The sequence below is a fragment of the Geotrypetes seraphini genome, chromosome 13 (assembly GCF_902459505.1).
Source record: "Geotrypetes seraphini chromosome 13, aGeoSer1.1, whole genome shotgun sequence".
Lineage (NCBI taxonomy): Eukaryota > Metazoa > Chordata > Amphibia > Gymnophiona > Dermophiidae > Geotrypetes > Geotrypetes seraphini.
The window spans coordinates 45,105,574-45,121,315 of NC_047096.1; the positions used below are offsets into that span (position 1 = coordinate 45,105,574).

At 42.0% G+C, this 15,742-nt stretch overlaps 1 protein-coding gene across 3 annotated transcripts in view; it reads left to right on the forward strand.

Annotated features, from left to right (window-relative positions):
- Positions 1-15,742, forward strand: part of SNX19 (sorting nexin 19) — a 143,826-nt gene that overhangs the window by 69,550 nt on the left and 58,534 nt on the right. The window lies entirely within an intron of this gene.

The window sequence follows — 15,742 nt, forward strand, 5'->3', positions numbered from 1 at the left end:
GTTGAGGCTGTAGCTGTAACCACTATGCCACATTCTCCTCCTGTTCTCTGTATCTCCTAATGCAATGACTACATGTGACCCTATTACTCCCTGTTTTCCTCAGGTAGTGGCCACTAGTGTCACACTGCTTGAGTCACAAGGAAATAGCAGTCCAGTTGTTCCCTGTATCCTCTTCAAGAAAATGCAATATGTAATCCCACTGCCATATGTATTCTCATTAGAAGGCACATGTGTGTGACCCTAGTGTTGCTCTCTGATCTTTGAGAGGTGAAATAATGTATGTGAGTACTGAAACATGTAACTAATGTGCTGCCAAGATCAGGTCACATGGGACTTGAGCATAACTGCTGGATCAGTGTGGAATGCTGAAAATGTCTCCTTCTTCTCCCCGTGATGTAGGCTTTTACATTCAGTCATTCAGTCAAGACTGCCATGTGATCCCCCTCAAATGTAATCTCTATGCTATGTAGGCATCCAGCAGGATGATGTCACTCACAAGCACACTAGGTCCCAGTGGCTTCAGCATGCTTCAAGTCAGACACTTAGAGAGCAGCTGTTGAAGATTGGGGTAGTGCCTCCACCTGCGTGGGACCTCAAACAGGATATGCAGACAAGCGCACTCCAACTATTGATGAGAAATTGCATATAACCCAGGATCTGAGCATGAAATATGCACAAGTGTGTATATATATATATATATATATATATACTAGTGTTTAAGCCCGTTACATTAATGGGTGCTAGAATAGATGTCTGTCTTTCTTTTTTTCTCTCTCTTCCCTGCCAAGTCTATCTTTTTTTCTTATTTTTCTCTCTCTCCCTGCCCCGTCTATCTTTTCTCTCTCTCCTTGCCCCGTCTATCTTTTTTTCTTTATTTCTTTTTCTCTCTCTCCCTGCCCCATCTATCTTTCTTTCTTTTTCTCTCTCTCCTGCTGTCTGTCTTTCTTTCTTTCTGTCTCTCTCCCTGCCCAGACCCTCACTGAAGCCACCTTCCAGCTGTGCCAGCTAAGAGATCCCTTGCCCTTTCTTCAATCCAGCTGTGGCTTTCACTTCCAGTGGCTATCCCATGTCTCTCTTCTCCTCACCAACCCAGGCCCAACTCCCAATCAGGCATCTCTTTCCTCCCCCTCCCAAATATCAGTAGAAGCGGCAGCAGTCCTGACCCGTCAACCCCTCATTCCTTACCCAAAGCAGCAGTGGCAGCGCTGTAAACAGGCTGTTCGCGGCCAGCCCCGACAGGGCCTTTCTTCTACTGCATCCGAAGTGATACGGCAGAAGAAAGGCCCTGTAGCGCTTGCCATGAACAGCCTGTTTACAGCGCTGCCACTGCTGCTTTGGGTAAGGGATGGGGGGTTGGTAGTTCAGGAATGCTGCCACTGCGCTGAGACGCTTCCCTGGTCGGTGGTTCCTCCCTGGTCGGCGGCTCCTCCGTGCTCGGCAGCTTCCTCTACTGCGCATGCAGAGGCACAGCGTTTATTTAAAGTGTGCATGCGTGGCTAGGGTTTTATTTATATATCTATATATCTCTATCTCTTTCTATCTATCTATCCATCCATCCATCCATTCAAGCCATGTAGTGATGCTCATATTCCATCATTCCTGACCTCCAGCAGCCCCTGCTATTCTCATACAGAGAGACCCACATACAACTCCACCAGTGCACTTAATCAAACCCTACAGCACCCCCTGGATGTTGTGATACTGAAATGTGAACATGTACAACCTTTCAAAGCATCTCAGTTCTTCAATCTGTTTGCATTTGTCTGTTTTAACACCTGATCTCAGAGCATGTTACCTCAGATAAAATATGGACTTCCCTTACCCAGAAAGCTTACAATCTTAAGTTTATATATGAGGCAGTGATAGTTGAAGTAACCTGTCCAGGATTACAAGGAGCTTCAGTAGGTGATGGAATTTGAACCCTGGTTTCCCTGAATTTTAGCTGCTGCTCTAACCACTGAAATAATCTTCCCCTTGATTAATGAAGCTTAGAAACAATAAGAATTGACTGTTATAGATAGATATTCACACAGACAGAATATATGTATCTTGTGTTTATGACAGTGTACATTGGGATCAGTTTTCTAAGAAAGCGGAGTGCTTGAACTTAGATTTCTAAAATTAATAAACCACATTTAGGTTCTTGAGCTTTTGATTAACCAGTGCCCTAACTTGAAGAACTTAAAAATTGAGGTTTCTAAATTTGGGCTTGCTGTTTACTAATGTCATCCTCTATGTTAGGTGTGTAGTGCTGAAAATTAATGCTAAGCACCTATCTTAACTTCCCTTAACTGCCCCTGCCTCTGTCCCAGTTCACTTTTTGGATCCTAAATTTAGGTGCTCAGAAGTGGGGATTTTTTTTATTTTTTAAATTTAGGAAGAACTAGGTTTCTGAATCCTTAAAAGTGGGGACCCAGATCTTTTTATTATCCATATTATCTCCATACTAGTCTTTAAGCCCATTACATTAACGGGTGCTAGAATAGATGTGTGTGTCTGTCTTTCTTTCTCTGTCTCTCTTTCCTTGGCTGTCCACCACTACTCCTTGCCTGCTCCCTCTGTCCAGCAGTACATAAGAACATAAGAACATAAGAAATGCCTGCACCGGATCAGACCCGGGGTCCATCTAGTCCGGCGTTCCGCACACGCGGAGGCCCAGCCAGGCACACCCTGTAGCCCTTCTCCCTTCCTTTTACCTCCCCCCCCTGTCCAGCAGCACCTCTTCCCTGCTTCCCCTGTCCAGCAGTAGGCCTTCTCCCTTCCTTTATCCCACCCCCACCCCTGTTCAGCAGCACCTCTTACCTGATCTCCCTGTCCAGCAGTAGGCCTTCTACTTTCCCTGCTCCCCCTGTCCAGCATCCGCTAGCCTGGGCAGTCTTGGAGCTTTTGCTAGGCCGGCCCACTTCCCAGTATCTGTTGTTTATATATCCACTCATCTGAAGTGCATTGCATACTGATGCTAAAGGAGAGAAAGGAATCTGCAAACTTAGCTAAACATATACTTTATTATTTGTGACCTTCTCTGGTCACCAGAAACAAAAAGTTTAGTTATTAATGAGTTTTGTTAGAGCAACTGTTCAAATAAAAAGTTGCAGAAGTTCAAACGTAACTTTTGAAAAACTGCTTATGGACCCATGACATCCAAAATTGGCCATTCTCAATATTTTGGATCTGCTAGTTTAGGCATCTTTTCTCAGAGATGGTCACATTTCAGGTTGAAGTACTGATATTGCATTTCAAATCTATCTAAGTGGTTTATAACTATAAAAATATATAAAGGAATCCAAGAAAAGAATAAAAAAGGAGAGATGAATGGGAAGGCACAAAAGAGATCTAGGTTACAATTCAGCATAAAAAAGGAAGGGCAAATACAGGGGGGGAGCAAAATTAACCCTATGAGAGATGAAACAAAAAAGGGGGGAGAGTGGGGAAGGAAGATAAACATAGGCAAGTAAGTAATAATGGGGAATTATTTAATCCAGTTTTGCCTAAATATCTGTTTTCTGAGGAAAACCTGAGCATGATGACCAAAAACATTCCCCATGTGACCCATCATCTTTTCTGTACCCCCCCCCTCACCACCAACAAGGACTATTTTTTTCCCCCAATTCTTTATTATTTTCAAAACTTACAGTAAGTGTAACAATAAATACCACATAATAATACACTTAATATTCCATTTATATCCATTTCAGAATTAGTCCCCCCTCCCTCCTAAACCATCACAATACAATCACATAGCATTTCTATAATGAACCCCAAAATATCTAACTTCAGTAATCTAACAGACCCCCATCCTCCCCCTCCCGGATGTGCATGACATAGGGAAAAGCATTAATTAAACATTACAGTATTTTGCTAATGGCTCCCAAATCTCCTGAAATTTCTTAAAATTCCCTTTCTGAATGGCTAATATTCTTTCCATTTTATACACATGATGCAATGAATTCCACCAAAAACTATAATTAAGCCTTGTCCAATTATTCCAATTGCTCGTAATTTGTTGTATTAATAAAAGCCTGTTGTTTTTAGATGATATTTGACTTTTAGTTCTCATTGACATGCCAAAAAGCACAGTATCATAGGATAATGCCACTGGATTTTCTAACAAGCAATTTATTTGGCCCCATATTGATTTCCAAAAAGCCAAAATAAATGGACCAACAAGGACTATTTTACATTCATGGATAGCCTAAAAACATCATGTATATTTTGGTGAGATGAGAGGAGAGTTTGGCTGGGGCTGTTTTCACAACATCCTGTACGTGGGAGTAGATTTTATGTTGTGCAGTTTATGACTGAAGGAGAGTAGAGGGCTGATAGTATTAGATTTGTCTCACTCAAACACAGTATCATTGCCAAGCATTTGCACTTTGGTTCTTCCCAGTAAAATAAACTGCTTTTATGTTCAGCTCTGCCAACATTTTTTTTTATTAATATGAGGGCTGATTGAAAAGGAATGAGACTACCTCTGGTTTTCTTTTCAAGAAGTAGATGTGACAATGCTGTGCTGGTTCTTGTGAAGCTCATAACATTGACGTTTCTAAACCTGGAGTTGGACTGCCGTAGTCTTCGTTGGGTAACAGCGAGCGGAAGAACTTGGTACGTTTCATCATGACAGATGAGGAAGACATGTCTGTGAGAGTACGCCAGAGGTGTGTGTGATTGAATTTTGTGTTAAACTTGGGAAGAGCAGTAATTGAAACGCTCTTGAAATGTTATGGCAAGCATACGGTGGTGAAACAATTACCCATGCTGCGTATTCTCACAGTCAGGTCTTCCTTGTCTGCCATGACGAAATATACAAAGTTCTTCCTCTTGCTGTGACCCAGCAATGAAGACTATGGCAGTCCAACTGCAGGTTCAAAAACACTGATGTATGAGCTTCACAAGAACCAGCACAGCGTTGCCACGTCTACTTCTTGGAAAGAAAAACAAAGGCAGTCTCATTACTTTTCAATCAGTCCTTGTATTTACTTAGAGCAAGACATTCCATTCTTTTGCATGCAGCATCATTGGCCTACCCAACACCTCTGTGGCTGGATGGGGGGGGGGGAGAGAATAGAGGCAGATGTGGCAGCTGCTGATGGGAAGGCGAAGAGTTGTGAAAAAGAAGGAATGTAACCGTGATGCCAGGATTCCCTCTGTAGGTCCTAGTACAAAATATTTAGGCCAGGGTGGAGGAAGGATGGGGTAAACCATGAGTGGAGGAGTAACCTAATGGTTAGTTCAGTGGACTGAAATCCTGGGGAATTGGATTCAATACCCACTGCAGCTTTTTTTTATTTTTATTTTTTTAATTTTACAAATTTTTCAGTATTACAAGCATACACTTGTTAAAGAAAATAGTTACAATTAGAAATTTGCAAAGAAATATGTAATCAACTTAACAAATAACATGTCTGTATAGTAACACCAATCTAAGAAAATGTATGGGAAAGAGATAACATTACAAAAAAATTAGGGGAACCAAAGAAAATATAAAACAGGAAAACTTTTTATCAGACTTAGGCAGGAGTTCATTTTTCTTCTGCGACACTTGTATTACCATCTGAAGGAGTGGATATAGCTATAGGACCTGGAGATTGGCTTGCTTCCAGGAAATTATTGAAATGTCCTGGAAATACAGAAGTTCTCACTAATATCTTAACAATACATTTACATGGAAATTGCAAGAAAAATCCCTTTGAGATCCAAGAGCTGCGATTTAAAAGCTGAAAAAGCTTTTCTTCTCAGTTGCGTGGATCTACAAAGGTCAGAAAAAATCATCACCGAGTGTCCTAGAAATTTAACATCTTTAAAATGAAAATACAATTGAAGAATCCAATTTCTATCATATTCCAAGGCAAAAGTTGCAATGAAGGTTGCGGTAATCACTACCGATCTAGAGTCTTCTAGGAAGCCAGTAAGATAAAAACTGGCTCCCTCCTTCTGTTCTTGTACTGGTTTTACCATTGGACTTCCTGAGTTCACATAAAAGGCTTTGGTAATTGGAGGTATCATCTCAGATGGTATTTGTAGGTTTTTCCCTTAAATACTTTTTAACCATCTCAATAGGTGACAACATAGGAGATTGCGGAAAATTCAACAAACTCAAATTCAACTTACGCTCATAATTTTCTAACCTTTCCAGGTTTTGATGGATATTCACATTATCTTTCACCAAAGCCAATTGAGTAGCTTGTACCTTCTCAATAGTTTTTTTCCTATGTTGCGCTCAGTCTCTAAAGTGGTGAAAGAGACTCGACTCATGCGCATTTCGTAAGTATTTAAACGTCTCTATCATATCTCCCCTCTCCTGCTTTACGTGAGGTTGTACCAATTCTGGAATTTGCAACCCACTGCAGCTTTTTGTGACTCTGTGCAAGTCATTTAATCCTCCATTGCCCCAGGTACAAAATCTTAGATTGTTTGTCCACTAGGAACATAGAAAGTACCTGTATTTGCTTGTAAAATATACAGCACTGCATACATCTAGTAGCATTATAGAAATGATAAGTAGTAGTAGTAGATTGGAGATGCTTTTGGTTCACCTCTATCTGGCTCTTTAGAGTAGGCATGAGGTGTTACAGGCTGCCTCCTTTTGGCTTCTGATCACATTTTTGGAATCATAGTCTGATAAATATGTAATGATCTTGATCATTAAGCACAGTTAATACAATTTCAGCCACCTATGGTTGCTAAACAGGTGATGTAATCCTGTAACTTCTGCCTGGTAACTACATTGAATAAGTTAAAAAGGACTAGAGGTCCAAGGAGTATGTTTTTCTACATGATAAAGTCCATAGTGTATCCAGGGACTTCTAATAGTGCAGGGATAATGGTAATTGCAGATTGCTAAAAGTTAAGGACATGACCTGGAATAGCCACAAGGGTTTGTTTTAAATTATTTATTTGGACAATGAAGTAGTAGGTTTGTTTTATAACTTTTTAGAGACGGAAGAGGAGCACTTGATTGGCACAATATTATCCAGGCTCTTCCTCTTTCCTGGCGTGCTGGTATTTCTCTTTGTCCCCAGACTGTAGGAGAAGCTCAGTTACTAACACCTTTGTCTTTGTTGTAACTTCAAGGGACCTTCTCTTCTTACATTACTTTGGTATTGTAGAAGAGAACAGATTATCACCAATCAAAAGGTCCAAAATCAAATTTATTAGTCTAATTTAGCAGAAATCCTGGTTTCTTCTGGGAACCTCTGGTTTGTTCCTCTTCTAGTGTGAATTCTCTCCTCTTCTTGCTTGTGAACATTACTTTGGTATTTCCAGAAGTATAGACATGGAAAAAGGTGCAGATTTGTTCACCTAGTTTTAATGACTGTTTTCAAACAGTTAAAATGTAGTTGTAGACTTTATACACTTTTTTGAAAGTTATCTTTATTAGAAATGTAATGTGCTCGGATATGTTGGAAAATAGCAAAGTATTTAAATTGGTATGGGGGCCATTGACATCCTTTGTTAATTCAACATAATTGTTTTTATTTAATTTACTGTTTATTGTTTTATATATCCAGGATGGGGTGGGTGGGGGGATATCTTTTTGGTTTATTTCTTGATTGGATTGTTGGAAGAAAGGGGAGGGATATTTTTCTTCTGTAATGTTATTTATGGATTTTAAGTACTTATGTTGATTATTAATGTTTGTATACTTCATGGCACTTTGTATTAGTCTTGAAAATTAATAAAGATTTTTTTTTTAAATGTAGTGTGCTATGGTGGGATATATTACCCATCATCAAAAGAAAAAAGGGAAAACATCCTTATACAAACATACTGGAGGAAAACTTGTAAAATACAAAACCCAAAGAATCTTAAGTAAACAAAATAATTAAATCACTGTAAGAAACACTATCAATCTGCTTTAGAAAAAATATTTGATCAGAAAATGTGCTGAGAGACCAGAGAACCGAGATGAGAATTAAATCCCAACAATGTCTCACTTTACAATCATTATACATTCCTTTTTTATCATATACAAGTATATATAGCTGTGCAAAATCTCAAAATGTTCTTTAAAGCTCAAACTTTCTTGAAGCAAAACCAATTTAAAGACTTATCTTAACGTACTGAGAGCCAATTTGTAGAGACTATTCTTACAAATCATTGATGTTGGGTTCCCTGAAGCAGCCTTGCAAAACATGGTCCATGTCGGAGCCCTGAGTACTTTAAGATAAGTCTTTAAATCAGTTTTGTTTCAAGAATGTTTGATCTTTAAAGAACATGTTGGAACGGTACACAAATATAAATTTATATATAATATGGAAAAAAACGGAATGTGCAATGAATGCAAATCATTGAGACTTATTTCTCATCTTGGTTCTCTGGTCACTGAACCCATTTTCTGATCAAATATTTTTTTTAAACCAGATTGATAACTTTATAAAAGATTAGCTAATTATTTTGTTTACAGAAGGTTCTTTGGGTTTTATATTTTGTGGTATATTACCCATCATAAAAGTACCACAGGATAGGTTTTGGTAATGTACTATCCTAGCTTGTAATTCTCAGTTTAGACAGCAGAGGGTGCCAAAAGATAATCAGTGAGATTTTGGAGCATGGCATTGACCATAATTATTTATTTTTTCTTTCTTTCTCTTATTCTCCTGTGGTATTTATTCCTTATATGGGCATAAGTGTTCTTAAAATTGTCAAGGAATCTGTATTTGCTCTTTAAAGTCATTCCCAATTTATGTATCACTGCTCATTTACCAACTAAATTATTTTTGTCAGGATCTTTTTCCTTCTCCCTCTTAGTTATTTTTAGTCATCTGCTGCTCCCTCTGTGTCTCCATTTTCCCCGTTTGTCTGTTGTTGCTTTCCCTCCCCTATGGTCACCTGTTTCTTTATTGCTATGGTTCTTCTTTTCCCATCATTCCATTGCCCATCATTTTACTCCTCTATAGCCCTTTGTTTCTCCTTTCTTGCCTTTTTCCCCCCTCTTGTCCCTCTGTCCTTTTTCTTGCCCCCTTTCCATTTCTCAGTACCATATATACTCAAATATATTCCAACTCAAATATAAACCGAGGTAACTTTTGCCCCCCAAAAAGGAGGAAAAAGGTTGACTAAAATTTAAACACCGGGGTGGGGTGTTTATATTAAAGTGCCCTGCACTGCCAGACTCTGACCCCTGTCCCCTCTCCCTTCCTGCCTTGCCAGTCTCTGCACTCTGTTCCTCCTCCCTCCCTATGTCTTGCAGGCCTCCACCGGCCATGCCAAAAGACCTGTTGGTCCAGCAGTGGGTCAGAACAAGAAGGATATCTCCCACTTCCTGTACCAGCCGACTCTTAACAATTCTCACCTCCCTCCTCCAGCCTCCCTGATTAGTAAATGTGGTACCTTTAAAATTCCTGGTGGTCAAGCGGTGAACCGAGGCAGAAGCAATCTTCCTGTGCTCATGCCCCTTGTAGAGTGGCTATCTGAATGGCTGCTGCAAGTTCTCAGAGCATCCACAAGACCACGGGAATTCGCGAGAACTTGCAGCAGCCATTCAGATAGCTGTTCTGTATGGGGCAGGAGAGTAGGAAGATCATCCTCTTTCAGAAACAGTGCAAAATCCCTAGTTAAGAGTATCCATTAGCTTTTCACCTTCTTACCCAATTCTGGAAATTGTCTCAAGAGTGAATAAGGAAAATATATTCTGTGGATCAGATATAAAAATAAAAAAAATCCCTGTTGCATACTTTTAAACTTCAAGTGAGCATTGCCAGGAGCAGAGTTGGGTAGAGTTTTTTCAGCACTGGTTGGTTAAATTCCACCTAAAGTTTGGCACCTACATCGGTGCACCTAAACGATTTAGGTGCTTAACTTAACTGTGTAATAGACTAAACCGATGCTGATAATTGGCACTTAATGCCTCATAATTGGCTTTAATTGAATGTTAGACACCTTATCAGTTTGAGGTAAGTGCCTAGTCCAAGCCGCCTACCACAAAATATGCGTGGTTAGGGGGAGGATCATGTTTTGTATGTAGGCCCCTGTTTTGAACTTATGTACTGGTAGGCGTCTAACTTAGGTGCAGGTATTTAAGCCAAGAAAGCCCTGGCATAAATAGAGTCTGCCTAAAGTTAGGATGCCTAGTGACACCTAAGCACACTTAGGTGGTGCTAAATGTGATTCTGTAAAGTGCACCTAACTTTTATAGAATCACGTTTATCGCTGCAGTAGTTGGCACCTAATTTTTAGGAGCCATATGTAAAATGTGTATTTTATTTATTGGGATTTGCATGTATATTTGCACATGTGTGTATGTGTATGTTTGCTATGGAGCAGGCATGAAATCTGTACATGTACCTACTGCTACCGGACACACACATAAGCGTTAGAAAAGCTATACATGTACTTTCCCTTTCTAAAATCACCATTATTTACATACACATCCTGGATTCTCTACAAGGAGAACTGTTCCAGCAATTGGTAATGGAACCCACGTGGGATGGGGCTCATATTGGATTTTGTGCTTACAAACGGTGAAAGTGTTTCTGATGTTTACAGTGGATGATCATCTGGCATCCAATGATCACTGCGTGGTACGGTTTAATATTAAGATGGGTATAGAGAAATCTCGTTCAAAAGTAAAGGCTCTAGACTTTTCAAAAAACTAACTTTGAATGGAGGATTATGCCAAGGAATTGTTGATTGGATGAAAATGTCTGGAAGGAGTAGAAATGCAGTGGGCAAAACTGAAAGGAGTTATTGTAAGGGTGGCAAACTTTTTTGTGAGGCAAGTAAGTAAAAGAGGAAAAGAATGCTGCTTTGGTCAGGAAAGCAAAGATAGAAATGGAAGAAAAATAGCTGGCATGGTAAAACGGGGAGATGACATTTTTTAGATATATCAGTGATAGGAAGACGTGCAAAAGTGGCATTGTGAGACTCGAAAAGTGAAGGGAAGAAATATGTACAAGCTGATGAAGAAAAGGCTGAATTGCTTAATTGTGGCTGAACTGCTTAATTGTATTCACAGCTGAAGTGCCGAGAGTGGAACTGCAAAACACAATCACAAATTGGGATGGAAGGGTGGTAGACCCTGATCGATTTTCAGAGGGTTATATTCATGAGGAGCCAGCTAAATTAAAGGTATACAAAGTGATGGGCCAGATGGTGGCTCCGCTGACTAACTTTTTCAGTGCTTCTCTAGAGTCGGGAGGGATACCAGAGGACTGGAGAAGGGCAAATGTGGTCCATCTACACAAAAGTAGAAGTAGAGCCAGTAAGCCTGACTTCTGTAGTAAGCAAATTGATGGAAACACTTTTAAAACAGAGAATGGTGAAGTTTCTGGAATCTTGTGGATTACAGGACTGGAGGCAACATGGGTTCACAAGATGTAGGTCTTGTCAGACAAATCTGATCAATTTCTTTGACTGGGTGACCAGAGAATTGGATAGAGGGAGTGCGCTTACATGTGGTGTATTTAGATTTTAGCAAAACCTTAGACAGTTTTCCACACAGACGTCTAATAAATAAACTGATTGGCCCAGGCGCCTTAGGCCCCACCAGTAGGCGGAGCTTTGGGACGGATGGGCCAATCCGGCCTCATTCCGTCGATGGCTGCCTGCCGGACAGGCGGGTTTGGCTCCCGTCTGTCCGGCCAACTACAGAAAGGTACGGGGAGGGGGGTGGGGGGTGTCGTGGGGGTCGGCCAGGGGGGTCGCGGGTCAGCTGGGGGGGCGGTCGGAGGTTCTTGGGGGGGGCGGTCGTTGGGGGGAGGGGGGGTTTGCGTCGAGGGCAGGAGGGCCTGGGATCCCTCCTGCCCGTAATGTAGTGCAGGGTGGGGTTAGGGGGTCGCCGTGGCCAGGAGGACTTGGGCTCCCTCCTGGCCCGATATTGTCGGGGAGTTGGGGAATCGGCGGGGCAAGAGGGCTTGGGCTCCCTTTTGCCCCGATCGTGTCGGGGAGTCGGGGGGGCAAGAGGGCTTGAGCTCCCTTTTGCCCCGATCGTGTCGGGGAGTCGGGGGGGCAAGAGGGCTTGAGCTCCCTCTTGCCCCGATCGTGTCGGGGAGTCGGGGGGGCAAGAGGGCTTGAGCTCCCTCTTGCCCCGATCGTGTCGGGGAGTCGGGGGGGGGCAAGAGGGCTTGAGCTCCCTCTTGCCCCGATCATGTCGGGGAGTCGGGGGGGCAAGAGGGAACCAGGCGGAGAGAGGGCAGTTAAGCGCAGTGCCTGCGCGGAAGGATGCAGCTCGGGCGACTTCGTTGTGTGAAACGAAGTTCGTTGTACGGATCAAGACATAAAGTTCGTTGTGCGCAGCGTTCGCTGTGCGAGGCGTCCATTATGCGAGGCACCACTGTATTGATAATGCTTACGGTAGATGGGCAAAATGGATGGGCCATTTGGCCTTTATCTGCCATGAAGTTTCTATGTTTCTTTGTAAATTTAGGCATGATCTTAAGTTACACACGCAACCAAATTAGTTAATGAGCCATTAACACTAAATAATTGGCTGTGAACAATTATTGGTGTTAAATGACACTAATTTGGAGTAGCCTGCCCAACTGCATGTGTGCGAGTCTATAAGGAGCTGTGCCTAAATTTTTGCTCATGCAACCAGAAGGGGGCATGGGCGTTTACTAAACTTTGCACATGCAGAGTTAGAATGGGGGGTATGCATGCCAGGATTTTTTACACCAGGTTTCAGCAGGTGTAAATCATGGTGCCTAATTTTAGCTGCTCATTATTTTGTAAAGGGTGCTCACCTCAGAGTACCCTTTATAGAGTAGTGCTGAATGCGGATTTTTCTCAGCACCTACCTTTGAGTGTACCGCCCTCACCTGGAGTACTGCATACACCACTGGTCACCATACATGAAGAAGGACACGGTACTACTCGAAAGGGTCCAGAGAAAAGCAACTAAAATGGTTAAGGGGCTGGAGGAGTTGCCGTACAGTGAGAGATTGGAGAAACTGGGCCTCTTCTCCCTTGAAAAGAGGAGACTGAGAGGGGTCATGATCGAAACATTCAAAATACTGAAGGGAATAGACTTAGCAGATAAAGACAAATTGTTCACCCTCTCCAAGGTAGGGAGAACGAGAGGGCACTCTCTAAAGTTGAAAGGGGATAGATTCCCTACAAACGTAAGGAAGTTCTTCACCCAGAGAGTGGTAGAAAACTGGAACGCTCTTCCGGATTCTGTTATAGGGGAAAACACCCTCCCTGGATTCAAGACAAAGTTGGACAAGTTCCTGCTAAACTGGAATGTACGCAGGTGAGGCTGGACTCATTTAGAGCACTGGTCTTTGACCTGGGGGCTGCCGCATGAGCGGACTGCTGGGCACGATGGACCACTGGTCTGACCCAGCAGCGGCAATTCTTATGTTCTTATTTACTGAATCTGTTCCACATCCATTTATATTGCCAGTCCTAAAATTGCCTTCTGTTTTTTTTTAAACTAGTGTCAACTAGTTAACATTTTTTCCCCCAGCCTTACCATCACACCAGTAGCAGTCCATATTTTAAGCTCTTAAATTTAGGGGCTCAGCTCTTGGGCCCGTCTTCGTATAGCTCTGGTGGACAGGAGTCTGACTTTCTGTCCATCTGTGTCCTGCTCATTGTGCACCTGACATGTTGGAATCACCAGCTTTTACATTTTACACCCCCCTTCTGTGACCGTGTCTAGTGTGCTTATAATACAGTCCGTCTCGAACAATAAAGCTCTTCAGCGGTGTCCATGACCTGCGTACATTCATAGGCAGCCCCTGTGCCTTTTATTTCCCTCACCGGGATCAGCGTGTGGAGCCGATAGTGTTAGAGGTCACTTTGCTCCCCACTGAGGGAAAGTCATATCTCAAACAATAGCAGCTTGGTCGCCACAGCAACCATGAAAGTGCCATTGATCCCACCTCCCTTTCCTTTTGCTCCAGATTCATTTGCTGCAAAATTGAGAGAGTCTTGTAATTAGGGCCTATTGGCTCCCCCACCCCCTTCCCCAAACCAGGAGAAAAACACTTTATATACCTGGGCAGTGAGAACAGCATCTGCGGGCTGTTCACACGAGAGAGGAGGAGAGACTCCTTGACTTAAAGACCCAGAGGTTGAAACATGAGCAAGAAATAGTCATAATTAGTTTTGTTCCCTTTAGAAGTATTTCTTCCATACAGAGATACAGGGGTAGAGATAGCAATGCATGCGCACAAATGCATGTAGAGTAACACAAATGTGCAGTGATCAAAACAAAAAATTTCAGCAGTGATACTAGTGAGCCTAGTGGATAGGTGTCTGTTTCCAAGGGGCATAGAGAAAATTATTCTCACCAAATCATACTTTTAAAATTTAAAGAAAACAACATTTAAATATAATGTTGAATAACACAGTTTTGCAGAATTATTCTGTAAAGCAATGTGTTGAATGATCATAATATTTTAAGTTTTATTGTCAAAATGGTGTAACTTGGGTCAGTAGAGCTGAGGGGGAAGATGGAGACACAAAGCTGAAGACTGAGGTCAGGCAGCTAAAGCCCTTGTGCTGGCCTTGCACTTGTCTCTGTAATAAGCATGCCTAGTTTATGACCCCTGGAATCACTCTTTCTGGGCAATACACTTAGGTGTTATACCCCTTGATGAGAATTGCAATCTTCCAGAGCTAGGTTGGGAAAGAAATTGTTCTCATTTCGGAAACAAAAAATAGTTTTAAGCTTCTTCCTAAGTGAGTGGACGTGAGATTGGGTGCAAGTCCTGGGTAGCTATTAGCAAGTTCTATTTTGTTTGTGTTAATTTAATGTATTTTTATAGTAATGTATTATTTGCTGTTTTAATTGAATTTAATTGTTGATTGCTTTGATCAAACTTTGGTCTGTGAAAAACAGTATTTAAATGTTTTAAATAAATATATGATGCTTTCTTCATTAAGTAACAGTTTCCTGCTGTTTTTTTTCACAATCCACATTAGTGCTCACATTTTGCATAAATTAGTTATGGACTTCACCAGAAAGTGATTAGGAATCCTTTAAGCCACAACCCATTATTGTGCAAATTCTTTAAAGAGAAGGAAAGACTTTGGAGAGCTAATTAAACCCCCCCCCCCCTTTACAAAACCGCACAAGAGGGTTTTTTTCCCCCCAATTCTTTATTCATTTTTACACAACCAATACAAAGTGCAACCAATTATACATAAGTGATACAATAAACAGCACTAATAGCAATCAAATAATAAGATAAAATACATTTCACACCCTCCCTCCCACCCATCACTAGTGGGTGATGTCATCCGACAGAGCCCCGATACGGACATCTTGCAAGCATGTCTTGCTTGAAGAAACTCAGAAGTTTCGAGATGCCCGCACCACGCATGCACCAGTACCTTCCCGCCCGAAGGTCCGGGCGTGTCTCCTCAGTTCTTTTTCTTCCGCGGAGCTGAGAAGTCTATCTTCAATTTGCGCCCATTGAATCTCTTTTTTGCCTTCTATTTTGCCGCGGGTTGAGTTCTTTTGGCTCTCCTGTGCATTTATTTATTTCTTTGATTTCTTTTTTCAAAAAAAAAAAAAATTTTTCCTTCCGATACCGGGTCGGCCGCGTGGCTGGGGCCCCGCGCCTTCGACCTTGCGGCGGAGCTTTTCTGGCCTATGTCCCGGCCGATTACCGGTTTTAAAAAGTGTAGCAAGTGCCAGCGCGCGATTTTGCTCACGGACCCTCATCGACACTGCTTACAGTGTCTGGGACCGGATCACTTCCCGAAATCGTGCCGGCCTTGCTCCACTCTGACGGCGAGAGCGTTTAAGCGCCGCTGTCTGCTGTGGGAGTCCATGTTCAAGATGGAAGCTTCA